Source organism: Panthera onca, chromosome B2 (assembly GCF_046562875.1).
Source record: "Panthera onca isolate mPanOnc1 chromosome B2, mPanOnc1 haplotype 2, whole genome shotgun sequence".
NCBI lineage: Eukaryota > Metazoa > Chordata > Mammalia > Carnivora > Felidae > Panthera > Panthera onca.
The window spans coordinates 41,051,393-41,063,933 of NC_138343.1; positions in this window are offsets into that span (position 1 = coordinate 41,051,393).

A 12,541-nucleotide genomic window follows, 5' to 3' on the forward strand; every position below is an offset into this window, starting at 1 on the left:
ATTTGTTAATGCATGAGTGGATTCAAATGAGAAGTTATATTTGCAGCACGTTGTAATCTGCTCCGCCCTGTTGTAGGCTGACAGAAGCAGGAGCTCCAGGGAGGCTGGCAAACACACCATTATTCACTGGTGGTAACAATGGTCTCCCCCTCATTTTACTATGAAAATAACACAAATATAGGACCAAAAAATCAAACGGAACAAGAGAGTACCTGGTGGAAAGTGAGTCCTGAGACCCCAATCCCATTCCCTAGAGAAAAGCACTGTCCTGCTTCCTTCTGAATTCTTCCTGAATGATAACTGTAAAATACCTAAGTATGGGTTACAGAGCTGACATAATTTTTAAAAATGCAAAAGACACAAGGGTGCCTGGCTGGCTCAGTTGGAAGAGCGTGTGACTCTTGACCTCGGGGTTGTGAGTTCAAGCCCCACATTGGGTGTAGAGAGTACTTAAATAAATAAATAACCAAACAAGAAATGCAGGGGCGCCTGGGTGGCTCAGTCCGTTAAGCATCCAACTCTTGATGTTGGCTCAGGTCACCATCTCAGGGTTGATGAGATTCTCTCTTGGGATGCTCTCTCTCCCTTTCTCTCTGTGTCTCCCCCACTTGCGTGCATGCACATGCACTCTCTGTCTCAAGATAAGTGAATAAATAAACACTTTTTTAAAAAATGCAAAGACACAAAGAGAAGGCAAAGAGATTTTAGTATATCTCTGTCCTCCATGGGCACGGTCACAGATAGCCGGACCGTGGGGCAAACATGTATGTGGAGCCATGCATTAGGGCCCCAGGCTCTCTCTCATACACATTCACATACACCTCTAGGAAAGAAGCTTCGTGTGCCAGCTCTCTGCTGTCAGCTCAGAGCCAGCTTTGGATCCTGTCACCCTCTCTCTCTGCCCCTCCCCCACTTGCACGCGCACGTGTGCGCGCTCTCTCTCTCTCTCTCAAAAATAAACATTAAAAAAAAAGGAAGCTTCATGTGCCAGATAACTTGATGGGCAATCTCCTTTCCCCTCCTGATTCTTGCCACACTTTCCCATAGGAGAGGAACCCACGTACACACGTACACACAAAGCATCCTGTCTCTGCCTCTATGTCTTAAAGAAAATAAACCAGCCTCTCTCTCCTTAGGGTCACACCTGTGATGTGGCTGCCATTCCCCGTTCGACCTCAGGCTGAAGGCGAAAGAGTAGAAGGAATATTTTGTGTTTCTCCAAATGGTAAAACAAAGCCCTGAAATTGGTTCTATATCCACTGTCAGATGGGTGAGGACGCAGACCCAGCTGTGGCTTGCAGCTCAGACCCTCCAGCTCAGTGCAAGGAGGCCTGAGGTGGAGGGAGGGGGCACTAAGTGGTGGATGGGGGGCCGGGGGAGGGGGGCACTCTAGTGAGACAGCCCGATGGAGGACAGTATCTCACCACATGACAGGAGGCCAGAATCAAGTCCTAATTCAGTTTCTGGCGAGCTCTGTGACCTTGAGCACATCCCTTAAGCCCTCTGAGCTTCAGTTTCCTCATCTCTAAGTAGGAAACGTTATGCTGCCTTTACTTATGCATTTTGAGTATGATGCAATTCCCCTGAAGTATATGAGAGCACTTTACAAAACACAAATGCTCTACAAATCTAAGTCATTGTTCAGTTCAACAAAACTGTTTCCATTACAGACAATGTCAAACTTATATCCTAGTAGAGAGAAGAGTGGAAGAGTATATAGTGCATAATTCCATTTAAATGATCTGCGTGCTGTCTCTCTAAATAGGGTTTTTCTGAACATGTCATTTACATGGACTCATTTAATAATTTTCACAAAGGATTACTAAATTGTACACTTATAATCGATAGAATGTATTGATGTGTAAATTATACTTCATAAAGCTGTCTTTTAAAAGCAAAACTAGGGGCACCTGGGTGGCTCAGTTGGTTAAGCATCCGACTCTTGATTTAGGCTCAGATCATGATCCCACATTCATGGGATTGGGCTCCACATTGGGCTCCATGCTGAGCATGGAGCCTGCTCAAGATTCTCTCCCTCCCTACTGCCATCACTCATGCTTTCTTTCTAAAAAAAATAAGTAAAACTAGGGGTACCTAGGTGGCTCAGTGGGTTGAGTGTCCGACTTTGGCTTAGGTCATGATCTGGCAGTCCATGAGTTCGAGCCCTGTGTTAGGCTCTGTGCTGAGCGCTCAGAGCCTGAAGCCTGCTTTGGATTCTGTGTCTCCCTCTCTCTCTGCCCCTCCCCCACTCATGCTCTGTCTGTCTCAAAAAAAAAAAAAATGTTAAAAAAATTTTTAAATAAAATAAGTAAAACTTAAAAAATAATAAATAGGGGCACTTGGGTGGCTCAGTCGGTTAAATGTGCAACTTCAGCTCAGTTCATGATCTTGTGGTTCGGGGTTCAAGCCCTGTGTTGGGCTCACTGCTGTCAGCACAGAGCCTGCTTGGGATCCTGTTTCCCTCTCTCTCTGCCCCTCCTCAGCTCAAGCTTTCTCTCCATCTCAAAAATAAATGAAAACATTTTAAAAAAATTTTAATAAATAAATAAATAAATAAAAAGTAAAACTAAAGTATGGGAAATAAGAAATAATATAATGAGACTCAGCAATTATCGATTTGTGGCCAATCTGGTTTTATCTATATATGCCCATGTCCAATTTCCTTGCTCTACTGTTTTGCTGCAAATTCAAGATTACATTATTTTGGTTGTAAATATATTAATATGTACTTCTAAAAGATACTCTTTTTTAAAAACATATAACCAAAATATCATTATCCCAGCTAAAATATTTGACAAGATTTTTTAAAGTCATCAAATATTCTACCACTGTTCAAATCTCCAGTTGTCTTAAAAATGTTATAAATGTTTGTGTACAGTTTGTTTAAAAGCAGAAGCCACCTAAAATCCACATGTTGTGATTGGCTGATATGTCTTTTAAGACAATTTTAACCAATATGTTGCCTCTCCATATCGTCGCCTCCCAGCCCCCTCATTTGTCCTGCAGTTTCCTACAGTCTGGACCTTACTGATTATATCCCTGTGGTGTCATTTAAAGTGTTCCTCTGTCCTATAAATTGGAATTGGATGTGGAAGCTTGATCAGATTCATAATTTTGGGCAAGACTATTTCACAGGTGTACTCCCATCGTGGGGCACATAGCGTCTGGATGTCCCTCTTTTGATGTTAGTAGCCAAGGATGCTCAATGTCCTGATTCATCCCTTCATTCATCATTCATTCATTCATTCATTCATTCCTGGGACATACCAATAAAAATTTTTTATTATAAGATAAAATCCACCTGCAGCAAACTACCTTAAAGCAAATTAATTATTATAAAACAAACACTCTCGTAACCACCATTCACATCAAGAAATAGATCTTTAGCCTCCCAGAAGTTTCCATGTGTCCTATCCCAGTGACAGCCTCTTTATTCCCTCCAAAAGTAGCCACTGCCCTTACTTTTTACAGTAAGGACCAAAAAAGGGCATAAGTAAACTTCCTTATGCTTCTTTATGGTTTTATCACCCAAACGTGCATCCCTAGTCCTATGGTTTAAATGGACTCATTTTTAATATGTTTTTAAAGTCTCTTTTAATCTACAGCTTTGAAGATACATTTTTTTTTTTTTTTTTTTTGAGGTATTTGTTTTGTGTGAGACACTCAGTGGGCACTCAAGGAACTACAAAAAAAAGAGTACAGTCTGAAACTTTAGACTCTGGTCTGGGGAAGGGCCAGCCTTGGCTCAAGAATAGACGTCAACTAGGGGCCTCTGGGTGGCTCAGGCGGTTAAGCATCTGACTTTGGCTCAGGTCAGGATCTCACAGTTCATGAGTTTGAGCCCCACGTCAGGCTCTGTGCTGACAGCTCAGAGCCTGGAGACTGCTTCGGATTCTGTGTCTCTCTCTCTGTCTCTGCCCTTCTCCTGCTCATGATCTGTCCCTCAAAAATAAATAAACGTTAAAAAAAATTTCTTTTTAAATAATAAAAAAAAAAAGAATAGAGGTCAGCTTAATGCCAAGCAGCAATGTGCAAAGGGTTGAACAGTTCCAGGAAAGCAGAGATCAAGCACATGGAATGTACCTTCCAATGTATCCTCCCACTTCTGCTGGTTAACACCCAGATCAAACAAACACCTGCTTCCCACCAAGAAGGAATAGCAGGGACCAGATTTACCCTCCCATTGTTCATTTTGTGCTCATTTTTTTTTTTTTAATGTTTATTTATTTCTGAGACAGAGAGAGACAGAGCATGTGGTGGGGGGGGCAGAGAGAGAGGGAGACACAGAATCTGAAGCAGGCTCCAGGCTCCGAGGCTCGGAGGCTCCGAGCACAGAGCCCAACGCGGGGCTCAAACTCACAAACCGTGAGATCATGACCTGAGCCAAAGTCGGTCGCTTAACCGACTGAGCCATCCAGGCGCCCGCCCCATCATTTGTTTGTTTTTCAAATGTGATGATGTTCCTTTCTCAGATACGTTGTAGAGAAAGCAGGGTTGAGGATCTCTCTCTCTATATATAGTGTGTGTGTGTATATTATCCGCTTTTAGCGGAGCTTGAACTCATGAACCATGAGGTCATGACCTGAAACGAAACCAAGAGTCAAACGCTTAATTGACTGAACCACCCAGGCATCCCTCTTTTTTTTTTTTTTTTTTTTTTTTTTTTTTTTTTTTTTTTAATGCAAAGTCTCCACCCAACATGGGGCTTGAACTCAAGACCCTGAGATTAAGATTTGCGTGCTCTACCCTGTGTCAGGCTCTGTGCTGACAGCTCAGAGCCTGGAGCCTGCTTCAGATTCTGTCTCCCTCTCTCTGCCCCTCCCCTGCTTGCAGTCTGTCTCTCTCAAAATTAAATAAACATTAAAAAATAATTAAAAAAAAAAGATGTGCATGCTCTACTGACTGAGCCAACCAGGTGCCCCCTGGAGTCTTCCTCACCATATCAATTGCTAGGATGTTTTCTTGCTAGTGGCATCACTTATGATGGGAATTTTGTGCAAGGAGGGAATACCTAGACTCATACTCCACTCTTCCGTGTTAGGCATCTGTAGAGGCCAAAACAGGGAGTTCAGCCTTAGTGCTCAATTTTAGATTTTTTTTTTGTGAATAATTATTAATTTAAAATTTTATTACAAAATATTTCAAGTATGAGTGAAGTTTGGAGAATGGTATATCAAATATCCTAGTATCCACTACTCAGGTTTTTCAAATCTTAAAATTTTGTTATATCTATTTCAGATCTATCTATGTATTATATATATTATAATATGTATTATAAATATTATCTGTTATGTATAGAATAGATATGTATGTATATAAAATCTAGGTACAATAGATATTTACATATATAACAGATAATATATCTAAAATAGATAGATAATGGATAATAGATAATATATTACCTGCATATAATCGTCTATACACATGTACACTAGATCAAACTTGGTTATATTTTTATTTTTCATTATTTTTCTCTTTTTAATTGTTTATTTATTTTTGAGAGAAAGAGAGACAGAGACTGAGAGAGATAGAGTGCCAGCAGGCGAGGGGCAGAGAAACAGGGAGACACAGAATCTGAAGCAGGCTCCAGGCTCTGAGCTGTCAGCACAGAGCCTGATGTGGGGCTCAAACTCATGAACCACAAGATCATGACCTGAACCAAAGTTGGACGCTTAACTTACTGAGCCACCCAGGTGCCCCTATATTTTTATTTTTCAAATATTCTATAGCTTTACTTTTTTTTTTTTTTGGCCCATTTGATTTATCAATTACTGAGGTAATTTTGTTAAAATATCCCTTTGACAGTGGATTTACATTTTTTTCCATGTAATTTTACCTATTTTTACTCTGTTTTCTGAAACTATTATTAGGTGAGTGCAAGTTTAGACTTTTTATATGTTCTTGGTGGTATACTTTTTGTCCTCATGATGTGACCCACTTTTTTCCTGATAAATCCTTTGGACTTGCATATTTTTACATCTTCAGTTTTAACCTTTTTTTAATCCAATGTGTCTCTATTAAGCAGTTTATATTTGCATTTTTAAGAAACTGGTGCTCTATTAATCAATGAATTTCTTCCATTTATATTTATTGTGATTAATATTTGGATTTTTTCCTCTTATCCTCTTTTGTGCTTTATATTTACCATGCTTTTCCTTGCTCCTTTTGTTGTATGTCATGCTTTCTTTTCTGTGATTAAAAAAATTTTTTGTCACTGCATTAGTTTTAGATGTACAACATAGTGAGCTGATATATATATATATATATATATACACATACTGTGAAGTGTTCACCACAATAGGGTTAATTAACATTTATTACCACACATAGTTATAAATGCTTTTTCTTGTGATGAGAACTTTTATGATGTACTCTCTTAGCAACCCTCAAATATACAATGCAGTATTATTAACTGTAGTCACCATGCTGTACCTTACTTACCCAGGACTTATTTGTCTTATAACTGGAAGTTTATATCTTTTGATCACCTTCTTCCACTTGACTCAATGTCCCACCTCCCCTGACTCTGGTAACCACCAATTTGTTCTCTGTATCTATGAATTTGTTTTTGTTGTTGGTTCAAGATGGATCATAGCCATTCTAACAAGCCTAAGGTGACGTATCATTGTGTTTGGATTTTTTAAAAAAGTAATCTGTACACCCAACATGGGGCTTGAACCTACGACCCTGAGATCAAGAGTTGTACGCTCTACCGACTGAGCCAGCCAGGCATCACAAAGATTTTATTTTTAAGTAATCTCTACACCCAATGTGTATTTTTAAGTAATTTCTACACCAACTTATAACCCTGATATCAAGAATTGCATGCTTCACCAACTGAGCCAGCCAGGCACCCCTATCGTTGTGGTTTTGATTTGCATTTCCCCAATGATTAGTGATGTTAAGCACATTTTCATGTTCCTGTTGGCCATTTGTATGCCTTCTTTTGAAAAGTATCTGTTCAGGCCCTTTGGCCATTTTTAATTAGATCATTTTTTTGTGCTATTGAGTTTTGTGAATTCTTTATATATTTTGGATATTAACCCTTTATCAGATATATTGTTTGTAAATATTTTGTCCCATTCCATATGTTGTCTTTTCATTTTTCTGGCTTTTTTTGGGGGGGGAGGAGTGGGTTTTGTTTTTGTTTTTGTTTTCTTGCCATGCAGAAGCTTTTTAGTTTGATGTAGTCCCACTTGTCTATTTATTTTTGTTGTTGCTTATACTTTAGGTGTCATATCAAGAAAAGCCCAGTGCCAATACCCATGCAAAATAGCTTTTTCCCTATGTCTTCTTCTAGGAGTTATATGGTTTCAGGTCTTACATTTAAGTCTTTAATCCAACTCGAGTTAATTTTTTGTGAGTGGTATAAAATAGGGGTTTAGTTTCATTCTTTTTTTAAAGTTTATTTATTTATTTTTGAGAGAGAAAGAGAGAGAGAGAACATGCACACACACGGGGGAGGGGCAGACAGAGAGAAGGAGACAGAGAATCCCAAGCAGGTTCCCAGCTGTCCGCACAGAGCCCGAAGTAGGGCTCAAACCCATGAACCGTGAGATCGTGACCTAAGCTGAAATCAAGAGTCAGATACTTAACCGACTGAGCCACCCAGGAGCCCCTCGTTTCATTCTTCCACATGTGAATATCAGTTTTCCCAGCACCATTTATTGGAGAGATTGTCTTGTCCAAAAACAATTTTTTTTTTTAATTGAAGGAGAGTTGACACACAATGTTTCAGGTGTACCACATAGTAGCTTGACAAGTCTAGACATATATTCACCACAAGTGTAGCTCCCATCTGACACCATACAACACTATTACAGTACCATTGACTATGTTCCCCATGACTTATTCCATAACTAGAAGCCTGTATCTCCCACTTCCTGTCACCCATTTTGTCCATTCTCCCACCACCTCCCCCTCTGGACACCATGTTTGTTCTCTATATTTAGGAGTCTGTGTCTCTTTTGTTGTTATTGCTTTTTGTTTGTTTTAGATTCCACATGTAAGTGAAATCACAGTGTCTCTCTCTGTCTGACATATTCCACTTAGCGTGATGTCCTCTGTGTCCATCCATGTTGTCACAAATGGCAAGATCTTATTCTTTTTTATGGCTGAGTAATATTCCACCATCTACATATACCACATCTTCTTTATCCATTCATGTATCGATGAGCACTTAGGTTGCTTCCATATAATGGCTATTGTAAATAATGCTGCAGTGAACTAAGGGGTGCACATATCTTTTTAAAGTAGTGTTTTCAGGGGTGCCTGTGTGGCTCAGTTAAATGTCTGACTTAGGCTCAGGTCATGAGCTCACGGTTTATGAGTTCAAGCCCTGCGTCAGGCTCTGTGCTAACAGCTCAGAGCCTGGAGCCCGCTTCGGATTCCGAGTCTCCCTCTCTCTTTGCCCCTCCCCTGCTCACCCTCTGTCTCTCTCTCAAAAATAAACATTAAATAAATAAATAAAATAGTGTTTTCATTTTTCAGTTTCTTCAGATAAATACCCAGAAATGGAGTTACTGGATCATGTGGTACTTCTATTTTTTTTTTTTTATGATTTTTTTCCCCAAGTTTTTATTTAATTCCAGTCAGTTAACATACAATGTAATATTAGTTTCAGGTGTAAAATTTAGTGATTCAACACTTGCATACAACACCCGGTGCTCATCACAAGTGCCCTCCTTAATCCTCATCTTCTATTTCCCACATCCCTCCACCTCCTTCCCCCCTGGTAACCATCAGTTTGTTCTCTACAGTTAAGAGTCTGTTTCTCGATTTTCCTCTCTTTTTCACCCCACCTATGTTCCTTTGTTTTGTTACTTAAATTATGCATATGAGGGAAATCAGATGGTATTTGTCTTTCTCTGACTGACTTATTTCACTTAGCATAATACTCTAGCTCCATCCACATTGTTGCAAATGGCAAGATTTCATTCTTTTTAACGATTTTGTTTTAAAAGTTTATTTTGAGGGGCGCCTGGGTGGCTCGGTCGGTTAAGCGTCCGACTTCGGCTCAGGTCACGATCTCACGGTCCGTGGGTTCGAGCCCCGCGTCGGGCTCTGTTGCTGACAGCTCAGAGCCTGGAGCCTGTTTCGGATTCTGTGTCTCCCTCTCTCTGTGACCCTCCCCCGTTCATGCTCTGTCTCTCTCTGTCTCAAAAATAAATAAACGTTAAAAAAAAAAATAAAAAAATAAAAATAAAAGTTTATTTTGAGAGAGAGAGTGTGCAAACAGGAGCAGGAGAGGGGCAGAGAGAGAGAGAGAGAGAGAGAGAGAGAGAATCCCAAGCAGGCTCCACACAGCACAACATGGGGCTCAAACCTCCTGATCATGAGATCATGACCTGAGCCAAATCAAGAGTCAAATGCTTAACTGACTGAGCCACCCAGGCACCCCTGAAGTTTTTAAAATTTATTTATTTATTTTGAAAGCAAGACAGACAGACAGACAGAGAGGGAGAGACAGAGAATCCCAAGTAGGTTCTGCATTGTCAGCGCAGAGCCCGACATGGGGCTTGAACTCGTGAACCATGAGACCATGACCTGAGATGAAGTCGGAGGCTTAACCAACTGCCACCCAGGTGCCCCTAAAGATTTTATTTTTAAGTAATGTCTACACCCACATGGGGCTTGAACTCACAACCCTGAGATCCAGAGTCGCATATTCTACCGACTGAGCCATCCAGGTGCCCCTATTTTTAGTTTTTTGAGGAACCTCCCTACTGTTTTCCACCGTGACTGCACCCATTTACACTCCCACCAACAATGCATGAGTGTTCCCTTTTCTCCACATCCTTGCCAACACTTGTTATTTCTTATCTTTTTGATAGTAGCCATTCTGAGGTGTAAGGGGATGCCTCACTGTGGTTTTGATTTTCATTTCCCTGATGATTAGTGATGTTAAGTATCTTTTCGTGTGTCTGTTGGCCACATGTATGGAAGAGACTGTCTTTTCTTCACTGACTATTCTTGGCTCCCTTGTCAAATAGTAGTTGGCCATATATGCATGGGCTTATTTCTGGGCTCTCAGTTCTGTTCCATTGGTTATGTGTCTGTCTTTATGCTGGTACCTTACTCTTTTGATTTTGTAGCTTTGTAATGTAGCTTGAAATCAGAAGATGGGATGCCTCCCACTTTATTCTTCTTTCTCAGGACTACCTTAGTTATTCAGGGTCTTTTCTGGTTCTGTATAACTTTTAAGATTGTTTTTTCTACTTCTGTAAAAAATGTCATTGGATTCTTTTTTTTTTTTTTTTTTTTTTAATTTTTTTTTCAACGTTTTTTTTTTTTTTTTAATTTTTTTTTTTTCAACGTTTTTTATTTATTTTTGGGACAGAGAGAGACAGAGCATGAACGGGGGAGGGGCAGAGAGAGAGGGAGACACAGAATCGGAAACAGGCTCCAGGCTCCGAGCCATCAGCCCAGAGCCCGACGCGGGGCTCGAACTCACAGACCGCGAGATCGTGACCTGGCTGAAGTCGGACGCTTAACCGACTGCGCCACCCAGGCGCCCCTCAACGTTTTTTTTTATTTATTTTTGGGACAGAGAGAGACAGAGCATGAACGGGGGAGGGGCAGAGAGAGAGGGAGACACAGAATCAGAAACAGGCTCCAGGCTCCGAGCCATCAGCCCAGAGCCTGACGCGGGGCTCGAACTCACGGACCGCGAGATCGTGACCTGGCTGAAGTCGGACGCTTAACCGACTGCGCCACCCAGGCGCCCCATGTCATTGGATTCTTGATAGGGATTGCTTTCAATCTACAGATGGCTTTGGGTAGTATGGTACATTTTCATGTACCCATTGGCTAGTGCATGTCTTTTTTGGAAAAATGTCTATTTAGATGCTCTGCCCATTTTTTTTGAGGGGGGGGGGCACAAGTGAGCAAGGAGCGGACACAGAATCCCAGGGGGGAAAGAGAGACAGAGAGAGAGAGAGAGAAAGAGAAGCAGGGCTCACCCAAAGCGGGGATCACCCAAAGCAGGGCTTGAGCTCACCTGATGTGGGATTTGAACTCACAAATCGAGAGATCATGACCTGAGCCAAAGTCAGATGCTTAATGACTGAGCCATCCAGGCACCCTGCCCATTTTTAAAGTGGATTGTCCTTTCTTCCCCCCTATTGAATTGTATGAGTTCTTTATATATTTCAGATATTAACCCTTTACCAGATATATGATTTAAGACAAAAATTTTTTTTTTTTAATTTTTTTTTTTCAACGTTTTTTTATTTATTTTTGGGACAGAGAGAGACAGAGCATGAACGGGGGAGGGGCAGAGAGAGAGGGAGACACAGAATCGGAAACAGGCTCCAGGCTCCGAGCCATCGGCCCAGAGCCTGACGCGGGGCTCGAACTCACAGACCGCGAGATCATGACCTGGCTGAAGTCGGAGGCTTAACCGACTGCGCCACCCAGGCGCCCCAGACAAAATTTTTTTTTACATTTTATTTATTTATTTATTTATTTATTTATTTTTTTTTTTTCAACGTTTTTTATTTATTTTTGGGACAGAGAGAGACAGAGCATGAACGGGGGAGGGGCAGAGAGAGAGGGAGACACAGAATCGGAAACAGGCTCCAGGCTCCGAGCCATCAGCCCAGAGCCTGACGCGGGGCTCGAACTCACAGACCGCGAGATCGTGACCTGGCTGAAGTCGGACGCTTAACCGACTGCGCCACCCAGGCGCCCCTTTTATTTATTTTTGAGAGAGAGAGAGAGAGAGCACAAGTGGGGGAGAGGCAGAGAGAGGGAAACACAGAATCCGAAGCAGGCTCCAGGCTCTGAACTGTCAGCACAGAGCCTGATGTGGGGCTCGAACTCACAAACCATGAGATCATGACCTGAGTCACCCAGGCACCCCTACCAATATGATTTGCAATCATTTTCTCCCTTTCCATAAATTGCCTTTTCATTTTATTGATGGTTTCCTTTGCTGTATAACCTCCCATGTTTAACAAGCAAAACAACTGGACAGGATATATGAAACAATGATGTTTGAACATTGGCCATCAGGCAGTGTAGGACGGCAAAGAGGAAAACAGCTCACCTGAAAACAGCCAGGTGAGCTGTGTGTCCCCCCCCCCCCCCCCCCATGTTGCCTGCAGGGCTTCCGGGCTTCAGAGAGGAGGAACCAAGCTGAGCCCAGCAGTCTCCTTGAGCTGAGGAGGCCGAGTGGGGAGTCCACGGAGGCCAAGGCAGCTGGTTTGTAGAACAGAGCATAGGATCCAAGAGAGAGCTCTGGAATGTTCAGAGGGCACTCCGTGACAGATCAGCACATGTGTGTGAGGAAATTCTCTGAGGCAGGAAAAGAACCACCTGAAAGTAGCAAAGTGAATCTCCAGAGCTCACACAGCAGTGGAAAAAGTGCCTGTTCCCTCCAGCCGAGGTGGAAAAACCTCATCATGCATGGGGCATGAGGTAAATTATGCTGAAGGCTTGTGCCTCAGTACTGGGGAAAATTATCCCTGGTCTAGAAGCTGTTTAGGTCCCACCTAATAAAGCTTAAAAAGTAAGCCTTAGTGGATCAAACTGTTTCTAA